Consider the following 12,808-nt stretch of genomic DNA (forward strand, 5'->3'; position numbering starts at 1 on the left):
TTCTTTCAAATATGGTTTGTCAGAAAAAAGGTGTTCGAATAACCAGACAACATTCAGCAATGTCAACATTGACCGTGTTCAGCAGAGTGTCGCAGTGGAAGCGTGCTGAGCCCATAACCCAGAGGTCCGTGGATCGAAACCACGCTCTGCTATTTCGGGTATTTTCAGCGAATTTGTTGAAATAATTTTGTTTTATTCTTTAGGCTGAGTATAAGGATAAAATTTTTCAGCACACCAAACGCCCAACGTGGGGCTCGAACCCACGACCCTGAGATTAAGAGTCTCATGCTCTACCGACTGAGCTAGCCGGGCTCACCGGAAGTATTCGGAATTAACATAATTGATGAGTGTTGAAGGAATGTGAAGGCCACATTTGTTTTAAATATGGTTTTATCAGAAAAAATGTGTTCGAATAACCAGACAACATTCAGCAATGTCAACATTGAACCTGCTCAGCAGAGTGTCGCAGTGGAAGAGTGCTGGGCCCAGAGGTCCGTTTATCGAAACCACACTCTGCTATTTCGGGTATTTTCAGCAAATTCTTTGAAATAATTTTGTTAAATATTTTTAGGCTGAGTGGAAGGATAAAATTGTTTAGCACACCAAACGACCAACGTGGGGCTCGAACCCATGACCCTGAAATTAAGAGTTTCATGCTCTACCGACTGAGCTAGCCGGGTTCACTTTGGTTTTTGATAGAAAAAAGGTGTTCGAATAACCAGACAACTTTTAGCAATGTCAGTGTTGATAATGTTCAGCAGAGTGGCGCAGTGAAAGCGTGCTGGGCCCATAACACAGAAGTCCGTGGATCGAAACCACGCTCTGCTATTTCGGGTTTTTTTAGCGAATTTGTTGAAATAATTTCATTAAATCTTTTTAGGCTGAGTGGAAGAATAAAATTGTTTAGTACACGAAACGCCCAACGTGGGGCTCGAACCCACAACCTTGAGATTAAGAGTCTCATGCTCTACAGACTGAGCTAGCCGGGCTCGCTGGAAGCATTTGGAATTAACATAATTGATGAGTGTTGAAGAAACGTGAAGACCACATTTCATTCAAATATGGTTTGGTTTTTGATAGAAAAAAGGTGTTCGAATAACCAGATAACTTTCAGCAATGTCAATATTGATCATGTTCAGCAGAGTGGCGCACTGAAAGCGTGCTGGGTCCGTAACCCAGAAGTCCATGGATCGAAACCACGCTCTGCTATTTTGGGTAGTTTCAGCGAATTTATTGAATGTTCTTAGACATTTTATCTAACCATGTGTTGATTTTCTTGGATCCGCAATAATTATTGCGCGCAAAATTATTTGCTACGCTTTATTTTTTGAATGAGAGAAGTGTGTAAAAATATGTAAACAACATTGAGCAATGTTGGCATTATTTCTGTGTGGGCCTTTCTTAGATTATTAAATAATATTAATAGAAACGTTATTAAGTGTCTTACTTATTAAAGTCTCATGCTCTACCAACTGAGCTAGCCGGGCTGAGTGGAAATCTTTTTATGCATTTCTTTCAAATATTGTTTGTCAGAAAAAAGGTATTTGAATAACCAGACAACATTCAGCAATATCAACATTGATCATGTTCAGCAGAGTGGCTTGGTGGAAGCGTGCTTGGCCCATAACCCAGAGGTTCGTGGATCGAAACCACGCTCTGCTATTTCAGGTAGTTTCAGCGAATTTGTAAAAATAATTTTGTTAAATCTATTTAGACATGTTCGAATAACCAGACAACTTTCAGCAATGTCAACATTGATCATGTTCAGCAGAGTGGCTTGGTGGAAGCGTGCTGGGCCCATAACCCAGAGGTCCGTGGATCGAAACCACGCTCTGCTATTTCGGGTATTTTCAGCGAATTTGTTGAAATAATTTTGTTAAATTTTTTTAGGCTGAGTGGAAAGATAAAATTGTTTAGTACACCAAACGCCCAACGTGGGGCTCGAACCCACGACCCTGAGATTAAGAGTCTCATGCTCTACCGACTGAGCTAGCCAGGCTCGCTGGAAGCATTCGGAATTAACATAATTGATGAGTGTAGAAGGAATCTGAAGACCACATTTCTTTCAAATTTGGTTTGGTTTTTGATAGAAAAAAGCTGTTTGAATAACCAGACAACTTTCAGCAATGTCAATATTGATCACGTTCAGCAGAGTGGCGCAGTGGAAGCGTGCAGGGCTCATAACCCAGAGGTCCGTGGATCGAAACCACGCTCTGCTATTTCGGGTATTTTCAGCGAATTTGTTGAAATAATTTTGTTAAATTTTTTAGGCTCAGTGGAAGGATAAATTTGTTTAGTACACCAAACGCCCAACGTGGGGTTCGAACCTACGACCCTGAGATTAAGAGTCTCATGCTCTACCGACTGAGCTAGCCGGCCTCGCTGGAAGCATTCGGAATTAACATAATTATGAGTGCTGAAGAAATGTGAAAACCACATTTCATTCAAATATGGTTTGGTATTTGATAGAAAAAAGGTGTTCGAATAACCAGACAACTTTCAGCAATGTCAATATTGATCATGTTCAGCAGAGTGGCGCGGTGGAAGCGCGCTGGGCCCATAACCCAAAGGTCCGTGGATCAAAACCACGCTCTGCTATTTCGGGTATTTTCAGCGAATTTTTCTTTTTAGGCTGAGCGGAAGAATAAAATTGATTAGCACAACAAACGCCCAACGTGGAGCTCGAACCCACGACCCTGAGATTAAGAGTCTCATACTCTACCGACTGAGCTAGCCGGGCTCACTGGGAGCATTTGGAATTAACATAATTGATGAGTGTTGAAGGAATGTGAAGGCCACATTTCTTTCAAATATGGTTTGTCAGAAAAAAGGTGTTCGAATAACCAGACAACATTCAGCAATATCAACATTGACCGTGTTCAACAGAGTGGCGCAGTGGAAGCGTGCTGGGCCCATAACCCAGAGGTCCGTGGATCGAAACCACGTTCTGCTATTTTGGGTATTTTCAGCGAATTTGTTGAAATAATTTTGATAAAAATTTTTAGGCTTAGTGTAAGGATAAAATTGTTTAGCACTCCGCACGCCCAACGTGGGGCTCGAACCCACAACCCTGAGATTAAGAGTCTCATGCTCTACCGACTGAGCTAGCCGGGTTCACTGGAAGCATTCGGAATTAACATAATTGATGAGTGTTGAAGGAATGTGAAGGCCACATTTCTTACAAATATGGTTTGGTTTTTGATAGAAAAAAGGTGTTCGAATAACCAGACAACTTTCAGCAAAGTCAACATTAACCATGTTCACCAGAATGGCGCAGTGGAAGCGTGCTGGGCCCATAACCCAAAGGTCCGTGGATCGAAACCACGCTCTGCTATTTTGGGTAGTTTCAGCGAATTTATTGAATCTTCTCAGACATTTTATTAAATCATGTGTTGATTTTCTTGGATCCGCAATAATTATTGGAAAATATGCAAACGACATTGAGCAATGTTGGCATCGTTTTTGTGTGGGCCTTTCTTAGATTATTAAATAATATTAATAGAAATGTTATTAAGTGATAGAACCCACGACCCTGAGATTAAGAGTCTAATGCTCTACCAACTGAGCTAGCAGGGCTGAGTGGAAGGATAAAATTGTTTAACACACCAAACGCCCAACGTGGGGCTCGAACCCACGACCCTGAAATTAAGAGTCTCATGCTCTACCGACTGAGCTAGCCGGGCTGAGTGGAAGGATAAAATTGTTTAGCACACCAAACGCCCAACGTGGGGCTCGAACTCACGACCCTGAAATTAAGAGTCTCATGCTCTGCCGACTGAGCTAGCTGGACTCACTGTGGTAAATACGCTCTGGTATTTGAGGTAGTTTCAGCAAATTTGTAGATATAATTTTGTTAAATCTTTTTAGATATGTTATTGAACCATGTGTTGATATTCTTGGATCCTTGCTACGCTTTATTTTAGAATGAGAGAAGTGTGTAAAAATATTTAAACAACATTGAGAAATGTTGGCATTGTTTTGGTGTACCGACTCTGTTAGATTTATTTTGTTGAATCTCCTTTGAAATATTATAAACTTCCCGTAGGGTAAGTTATTGTAATGGGCCGAAAATTGGAATTGAAAATTTTTACATTTCTCGACGTTTTGAAGGTTTCTGAACATTTTGGCATACCTCAGAAAAAATGGATGTGTGTGTGTATGTATGTATGGATACAAATTTCCAGTCACGTTTTCGGGCGCACGGATCAACCGATTTGAATGGTTCAAAAACCATTCGATTCCTATTGATACGGAGAAGAGCTGATTAGTCTTTGGCAAAGGCACGTCCAGCCGTTTCAGAGATAAGGGGCAAAGAGTGCAGAAAATAGAAATCGACTTTTTGAGAAACCGGATTTGATTGATCTAAAAAGCATTCAATTAGTAATGACTGGGAGAAGTGTTTATTAGTTTTTGGCAAAGGCAGGCCAAGCCATTTCGAAGATGCGGAGCTAAATATGTAAAAAATGGCAGTTTTTGCGAGAGCTAAGCGTCCGATTTAAATGATTCAAAGAACTTTCTGTTTGTCTTAACAAAATAATTGATTTTGGAAAAAAAAATTTGTTTCAACTTTTTTTTTTTTTAATTTTTTGTATATCGAAAATAACTCAGATTTTATTTTAATTCTGACTATAGTTCTAATATACTTTACAAATAATTTTAACTTTGCAATTCAGTTTATATAATTCTTATAAATATTAGACAATATTACAATATTTATAATAATCTATTTGAAAACATTCAGTATTCCTCGAACATTTTGTTACGGTACGGGAAGTTCCAGCAATTTGCCTTAAGGCACGATGCCATAATTGCCTCAAGACAGAATTCCACCAGAACAAATATCCTTACCAAAGTTAGAATTATACGCTGCAAATCTTATAGCAAATTTATTGGCAAAATTAAAAGGATTACTTAATATTCATATTGATGATATTTATTTGTGATCAAATTCATCGATTACACTCTGTTGGATTCGAGCCCATCCATCAAAATGAAAAAAACTAGTGGGGCGCATGGCATCGTGCCTTAAGGCAAATTGCTAGAACTAGAATGTTGCAAGAAAGTTTTAAATGAGAAGTGTTTCTTAAACTATGGATTCCTACGATACCATCAGATTGCACGATACCATTTAAGAGGTTACAATTTCTGATATGATTGGCATTTGCGATGACTATCACCAAGGCTCAGGGACAAACAAGGCCCGTTTTTTGGACTTGAATTGGAAAATTAATGTTTTTGCACGGGTAATTATATGTTGACCAAAGAGGTTTTGGTCAAAAATATCGTGCATCAATTAGTTTTAAAGTACATTTATAAAAGCATTCATTATTGAGTAATAATAATTGAATGGGAATATCTGATACAGCAATATGGAATGTTAGATGTTGAAACGTGTAAATAATTGACATTAGAATAATGATTACATACAGTAGTAATAAATTATTTATACATAGTAATAAATTATTTATATTGTATATATTTTTTATATATTGTGATATTTAATTTTAGGAAAATATTACGCAGTTAATTGTTTGTTTGCATAATGGTGTTTATGAAATATATGTATGTTGAATGTAATATAGATGGTGTTTTAATTAGTTAATAGCAAAGGGTATGGGCGCATTGCCATAGAGAATCGGCCCCACCCTGGTATTTGAATAATTTATACGTCATTTTAAAGGTCCTTTTGAAAAAAACCATATACCAATTTTCAACTTTGTATCTCAGGTTATGGCCGAGATATCATTGAAAATATGTGAAAGTGGCCCCTTTTTTCAAACTCACTTTTTGGCGTAACCATAAAAGATATCGAAAAAAAACGTGGTTCTATTCATATTGGCTTAGGCCACATTATGTAGAACAATCGATGCCAAATAATCAATTATTATTGACTGAAAATGATAAAATAATTTTTCAATTGATGTTTTTCGGTAGTGCGTTTAGTTGGACCACCTTCTACTTAGTGTTATTCGAAAGCCTATTGTTTTTTCTTTTAGTACTGAAAATATTGTTGAAATCAATTTTGTGAAATACATTGGAATATTGAAAAATCCGGGGCCAGTACACCCGCGCGTAACGCTAATAGTCCTGCAATTGCATGCAATTCGTTCGAACGCGAAGCAGTGCGCTATGCGTCCGAAACCGTTCTTAAAAAGAAACTCTGAATGCGAAAATATTTATTATATAGTTATATATGTTTTGTTGTATTGTTGATATATGTTTCATTATATCATTATTTCATATGTATGCTTATAACTATATATACTTATATGTATACATATAAAATAATATTATGAAACATTGTAATTTCAACAAACCTAAGAAACGTTTTTTTTATTGATAGTTTTAACAATGTATAAATAAAGCCCTTGTTGTGACCTATCTTTATCAGCACTACAAAACTAAAAAGAAAATGACAAATGGTGATATAAAATTTTTTGAATTTTTATTATTTAAATTTTTTATGATATATTTGTCATTTGATGTAGCGGCTTTCTATATAGTATTTCAATAATTTAGAAAAAGTATTACTGAAAGTATTCTAATAATCATTATTTTCATAATATTGTATAAAATGTTTTAATTTATTTAGAAAATTATGATTTTTTAATGTTTGTATTTTTGTGTGGTTTATGTGAATATTTGTGATTTTTTAAACTAATTTCTATTAGCTAATTCGAAATTACTTATTATAATACAGTGATATTTTTAATTTTCTGTAGTATATATATAGGGTGAGTTATTGTAATCGTTCAAAAATCGAAAATTTTTGCATATCTTCACGTTTCGAAGGTTTCTCAAGAGTTTTGTGATGCAATAGAAAAAATAAAAAAATCATGTACTAATGTATAAATACAATTATTTATTTACGATTTCGGGCGCACTGATCAACCGATTAGGAGTACTGATTAGTTTTTGGCAAAGACATATCCAGCTCTTTTGGAGATTCGGAGGAAAGATAGAAATCGAGTTTTTGACAGAAGGAAGAATCTGATTTGAATGATTCAAAAAAGCTTTTGCTTGTTTGAACGACAAGATTATTTTGGGCAAATAGCAAGAATTTTTTTTTTAGTTTCAAAACATATATTTTTTTAATATCGAAAATAATTCGGATTTTAATTTGATTCTAGCTAAAATTCTCTAGTATAAAAAGATCTCTGATATTCTTCAGATAAATAATTTTAACTTTACCAGTTTATGTAATTTTTAGAAATATTAGATAATATTCTTCATTCTAGCTCCGCTTCATTGGGTTTTGTTCATTTACTTTTCAGGCAAACATATACAAACGTCATAGTCGAATTTATAAGCTCTTATACTTTGTTCATAAATTCGAATAATGAATATTACAGTATTTCTAATAATATATTTGAAAACATTTGATATTCTTCGAATACTTTTTTACTTACCCCTTAAGGCACGATGCCATACACTACTAGATTCAGTGTAGTGTATGAAACATAGTAGAACAAATAATGCCTAAAAATTGCAAAATCTATGTGTTTATACATATATAACTATATAATAAATATTTCGCATTCAGAGTTTCTTTTTGATACCAAAACCAAGGAAAGACTTGTGCATTGTGTCCTCTTACAGACCAATTAGTTTATTGCCAATACTTTCCAAACTCTTAGAAAAGATTATACTTAACGAAATAAATACTGTAGTACCATCTGAACATTGGATTCCAACACATCAATTTGGATTTCGAAACAGGCACTCTACCATTCAGCAGGTTCATAGGTTAGTTCAAATTATCAATGAAACATTTGAAAATAAAGAGTATTGCAGCGGAATCTTTCTAGATATAAAACAAGCCTTTGACAAAGTATGGCATCGTGGTTTACTTTGCAAGATTAAGCAATACTTACCAGAAATTTTCTATCCAATATTAAAGTCGTATTTAGAAAACCGAACTTTTCAAACAAGAGCAAATACTGAAATTTCACAATTTTTTAAGATTCAATCCGGAGTACAGAAAGGAAGTATTCTTGCCCCCTTTCTATATATTCTTTTTACTAGAGACATACCGATTTTAGAAAATTCAACATTAGCCACTTTTGCCGACGACACTTCAATACTCATCAGGAATCAAAACGCCTCTAAAGCATCTGAACAAACTCGAAGATATTTAAATATACTACAAAAATGGTTGGAAAAATGGAACATAAATATTAATGAAGATAAATGTGTACATGTAACGTTTACTTTACGTCATAATACATGCCCCGCAGTCTACCTAAATAACAAACCTGTCCCACAATCAGATGTGGTAAAGTACTTGGGTATGCATCTAGATAACAAATTAACATGGAGACATCATATTAATAATAAAAAGAATCAAATTAAACAGAAAATGAAAGAATTATATTGGCTAATAAACCGAAACTCCAAATTATCTGCAGAGAACAAATTACTTTTGTATAAATGTGTAATGAAACCAATTTGGATGTATGGCGTAGAGTTATGGGGCACTGCTTCAAAATCGAATATTGCAATAATAGAAAGAATGCAAAATAAAATTCTAAGATCAATTATAAACGCACCATGGTACGTGACAAACTTTACAATACACATTGACCTGGAAATGTTAACAGTCCGGCAAACAATACAAGAGCGTGCCTTAATCCATAGAAATAAATTAGAGACCCACCCAAACCGAATAGTTGCAGACATCTTACTACCGCATGACAATAGAAGACTGAAAAGGATATGGCCATTCGATTTTATGTAAACTAAGTAAGATATATCACTGGATTATCTTATCTATCAGTTTAGCTCATAGAAATTATTTTTGTATTTCTGATTGCTGAAATAAAGTGAAATAAAAAAATAAATAGTTTCTTTTTAAGAACGGTTTCGGACGCATCGCGCACTGCTTCGCGTCCGAACGAATTGCATGCAATTGCAGGACTATTAGCGTTACGCGCGGGTGTACTGGCCCCGGTTTTTTCAATTTTCCAATGTGTTCCATAAAATTGATTTAAACAATATTTTCAGTACTAAAAGAAAAAACAATAGGCTTTCGAATAACACTAATTAGAAGGTGGTCCAACTAAACGCACTACCGGAAAACATCAATTGAAAAATTATTTTATCATTTTCAGCTAATAATAATTGATTATTGGGCATCGATTGTTCTACATAATGTGGCCTAAGCCAATATGAATAGAACATAGTAATTTTTTTCGATATCTTTTATGGTTACGCCAAAAAGTGAGTTTGAAAAAAGGGGCCACTTTCACATATTTTCAATGATGTCTCGGCCATAAGCTGAGATACAAAGTTGAAAATTGGTATATCGATTTTTTTCAAAAAGACCTTTAAAATGACGTATAAATTATTCAAATACCAGGGTGGGGCCGATTCTGTATGGCAAAAGTTACAGTATTTATAATAATATATTTAAAAGCATTCAATAATTTTCCGAATATTTCATTACAACACGGAAAGTTCCAGCAATTTGCACCACTAGTTGCAGGCATTTAATTAATATAGTAAAACTAATAATGTCTAAAAATTTCAAACTCCGTGAGTTTATACATATAACTATAAAATAAATATTTTCGCATTCAGAATTTCTGAATAATCGTTTCGGGCGCATCGCGCACTGCTTCGCGTCCGAACGAACTCTATGCAATTGCAGGGTACTATTAGCGTTACTCGCGGATGTACTGAGTTTTTTTCAATTTTCCAATGTGTTCCACCAAATTGATTTGAACAATATTTGCAGTACTTAAAGAAGAAACATTAGGCTTTCGTATAACGCTAATTAGAAAGTGGTCCAACTAAACGCACTGCACGAAATCACCAATTGAAAAATTATTTTGTCTTTTTCAGCTAATAATAAACAATTTTTTGGCATCGATTGTTCTACATAATGTGATCTGAGTCAATGTGAATAGAATCAGGTAAAAATATTTTTGATATCTTTTATGGTTACGCGAAAAAGTGAGTTTGAAAGAAGGGGCCACTTTGGCATATTTTCAATGATATCTCGGCCATAAGATGAGGTACAAAGTTGAAAATTGGTATCATGTAGACCTATAAAATGGCGTATAAATTATTTAAATACCAGGGTGGGGCCGATTCTGTATGGCAATGCGCCTATAGCCTTTATACTAAACTTTAATTTTTTTTAAATATAAATTTTAAGGAAATTTTGATCAATGGTATTGGATCCAGTCAAATGACTATCTAATGGGAAATTTGCCTAGTAGTAGAGTTAATCAAGATTTTCCATTTAACAATGTCGTCCTCGATTATGCTGGACCGTTTATTATTTATTTTTTTACAAACATTAGAACGATTCATTGCAAGAAGAGGTCTTCTTAGTAATATATTTGGACATTCGTTGGAGAAAACTATCATTTTTCTTTTATTTGCAACTGTCCAGTAAAAGACATTCAATAAATTTGATGAATTTACGATAGTCGGCCGAAAAGGGACACTGTATACTACAAGGGCATGTTGGAAAAAACAACTCAGTAGTTGGAGAAAACAATTATTCAAAAGATTTATATAAATTTGAAATATAAAAAAGAAATTTAAAGTAAATTATTAAATCGAAATATTATCTGGCATTTTATACCAGCTACATCTCCTCCCAATTTCGGAGGACTGCGGAAGGCTGGGGTAAACGAAACTATGTTATGATCCAATGTTTACATTATTAACACAAATCGAAGCAATTTTTAATTCTTGACCTTTAATTCCTTTATCCTCTGATCCATCCAATCTCGATCTACTAACCCCAGCTCATTTCCTGATCGGCAGATCATTAACATTACTTTCAGAAAACTATCTTTCCCACATTCCAGAAAATAGACTAACAAAACTCCAGCATTTTCAAAATCTATGGCAACAGTTTTAGACAAAATGGAATAAATCAAGTACCAAATGTAGAACAACCAATGAAACAAGAGAATTTTAGGCAAACTGGTACATATAAAAGATGACAAACAACCCCCGTTAAAACGGTGTCATACAGGTTGTTACACTGAAGGGCCCCAATGGAGAATTAAAAAGGGCTGGCACTAATCAAAGTGTGCATTCTACAAATCAACAATGAAGTTTTATATGATATTAAGATATATAAGTTGAATGATTTCAGATTAAATTGTCATTCAAATCACTATTACAATGTCAATAAATTTTTATACTCGTAAAATTTTTATACAATTTTCATGTTTATTGTTAGTTTAAATCTATATTTTTATATTTTTAAAAACTGTTTCTTTTTGTGACGTATTTTCATTCTAATATGTTGGCCATGAAGGCAGCAATTCATGGCATTAAGCTTTTACACCGGACAGTTGCTACCCCTTGTAGAGTGGGAAGCAGAGAATTTGATGGGACTAATTTTCTCACTTCTAAAACTAAAGCCCACGTAACAACATTTGTAATAAACAATCAATAAATATATCTTCTTCAATTAGAACTTGGTGACAAATCAATAGTGTAATTAGAACTGCAACAAATACATAAATTATACCACCAATCAACCAATTTAATACAAGGGTTAAATTATAACCCAACAATCTGAGCTATCTAAGGAGAGTTTTGATGAATTTCATAACTACGTTATGCACAAACAATATCATATCTATTAATATTTGAACGGTCTGAATTACTTCTCATATTACTAAGGAATTCTGGGAAATGGTTTTGATGAGACTTATAATGACTGTATGTGCTGGCTGTTTTGGCATTTCCATTGTTTGGTATGATGTTTTTAGTTTTTATGTAAGATATTTTGTAATGCCAAAATTTTCTTTATTATTTTCTTATTCAAATATTCTTTGCAATTTTTATTATGTGCTTGTTGGTTTTTGTAACATAAGCAACATATTTCTATTTCACTTTTGCATGTATCTATCTTATGTTCCTCTGTACATCTTTCCTTGCACTTGCATTGAATTTTAATATGGTAAAATTTACAGCAGTTATGGCACTGTATAATACTCTGAATGTATGGTAAGACTTTTTCTGGTAACTTATTTTTCTTAGATAATATATCAACTCTCTGCAAATTTACTTTTTGTTATTCACTGTTCTTACTCTTCAAACATTAACTGCTTATAATTTCGCTTTCGCATCTAATACTACTTGAAATTTCTTCTTTCTCTACAATTGGGTCGATATCAAAGAAAATCACAGTTCTTACTAGTTTGTGCCTGGGCATGTACTTCTGGATTACGGGCTCAGCACGCTTCCATTGCGCAATTCTGCTGAACAGAAACAATGTTAACATTGCACAATGTTGTCCAGATATTTTTATACACTAAATATCAGTCAATGTTGTATATATATTTTGACACATTTTTTTAAATCAAAAACCAAATTATATTTGAAATATATTTAACCAAATCATTTTTGTTGCCTGAACAATTAATGGTTATCATTTTACTACGGATCCGCATAAACTCTTCAACCGGAGTGCCAACGATTCTTTTGTACTGTTTTTTTTATAATGCTTCTTGAAACATATAATAGGCGAAGTCTTGCAAAATCAAGAATATTGCTCATGACATTATCTAACATCTCTATTTTGTATCTGCCTCTTGCTAATTTTTTCGATTGCTTCGATCATAAATTGTCTAGTACATTGGTACCATTTTATAAATTAATTAAAATTTAAAATAATAGGGTAGGGCGGGGCTAGTTGAGCATAGGGGTAAGTTGAGCAATCGAAATATCTCGAAAACTATTCACCGTCCGTTTAGGCATTATATGGCGGAAAGATAAAGGTTTGGGAGAAATAAACATCCCGCGATCGCTAGTGGCCGCTGGACAAATGAGTAAG

General features: G+C 34.1%; 8 non-coding genes across 8 annotated transcripts; all 8 read right to left on the reverse strand.

Annotated features, from left to right (window-relative positions):
* Nucleotides 1–239: 239 nt before the first annotated feature.
* Trnak-cuu lies at nucleotides 240–312 on the reverse strand. The gene has a single exon. It is a non-coding gene; the product is annotated as a tRNA-Lys (tRNA).
* Nucleotides 313–916: 604 nt separating this feature from the next.
* Nucleotides 917–989, reverse strand: Trnak-cuu. The gene has a single exon. It is a non-coding gene; the product is annotated as a tRNA-Lys (tRNA).
* A 937-nt stretch (nucleotides 990–1,926) lies between these two features.
* On the reverse strand, nucleotides 1,927–1,999 carry Trnak-cuu. Its single transcript has one exon. It is a non-coding gene; the product is annotated as a tRNA-Lys (tRNA).
* Nucleotides 2,000–2,306: 307 nt separating this feature from the next.
* Trnak-cuu lies at nucleotides 2,307–2,379 on the reverse strand. The gene has a single exon. It is a non-coding gene; the product is annotated as a tRNA-Lys (tRNA).
* Nucleotides 2,380–2,667: 288 nt separating this feature from the next.
* Nucleotides 2,668–2,740, reverse strand: Trnak-cuu. The gene has a single exon. It is a non-coding gene; the product is annotated as a tRNA-Lys (tRNA).
* A 301-nt stretch (nucleotides 2,741–3,041) lies between these two features.
* Trnak-cuu lies at nucleotides 3,042–3,114 on the reverse strand. Its single transcript has one exon. It is a non-coding gene; the product is annotated as a tRNA-Lys (tRNA).
* Nucleotides 3,115–3,610: 496 nt separating this feature from the next.
* Trnak-cuu lies at nucleotides 3,611–3,683 on the reverse strand. Its single transcript has one exon. It is a non-coding gene; the product is annotated as a tRNA-Lys (tRNA).
* Nucleotides 3,684–3,717: 34 nt separating this feature from the next.
* Trnak-cuu lies at nucleotides 3,718–3,790 on the reverse strand. The gene has a single exon. It is a non-coding gene; the product is annotated as a tRNA-Lys (tRNA).
* Nucleotides 3,791–12,808: the final 9,018 nt, after the last annotated feature.

The sequence above is a fragment of the Ctenocephalides felis genome, unplaced genomic scaffold (assembly GCF_003426905.1).
Source record: "Ctenocephalides felis isolate EL2017-DRISC unplaced genomic scaffold, ASM342690v1 CF-g0.4_SCAFFOLD_00845, whole genome shotgun sequence".
Classification (NCBI taxonomy): Eukaryota; Metazoa; Arthropoda; class Insecta; order Siphonaptera; family Pulicidae; genus Ctenocephalides; species Ctenocephalides felis.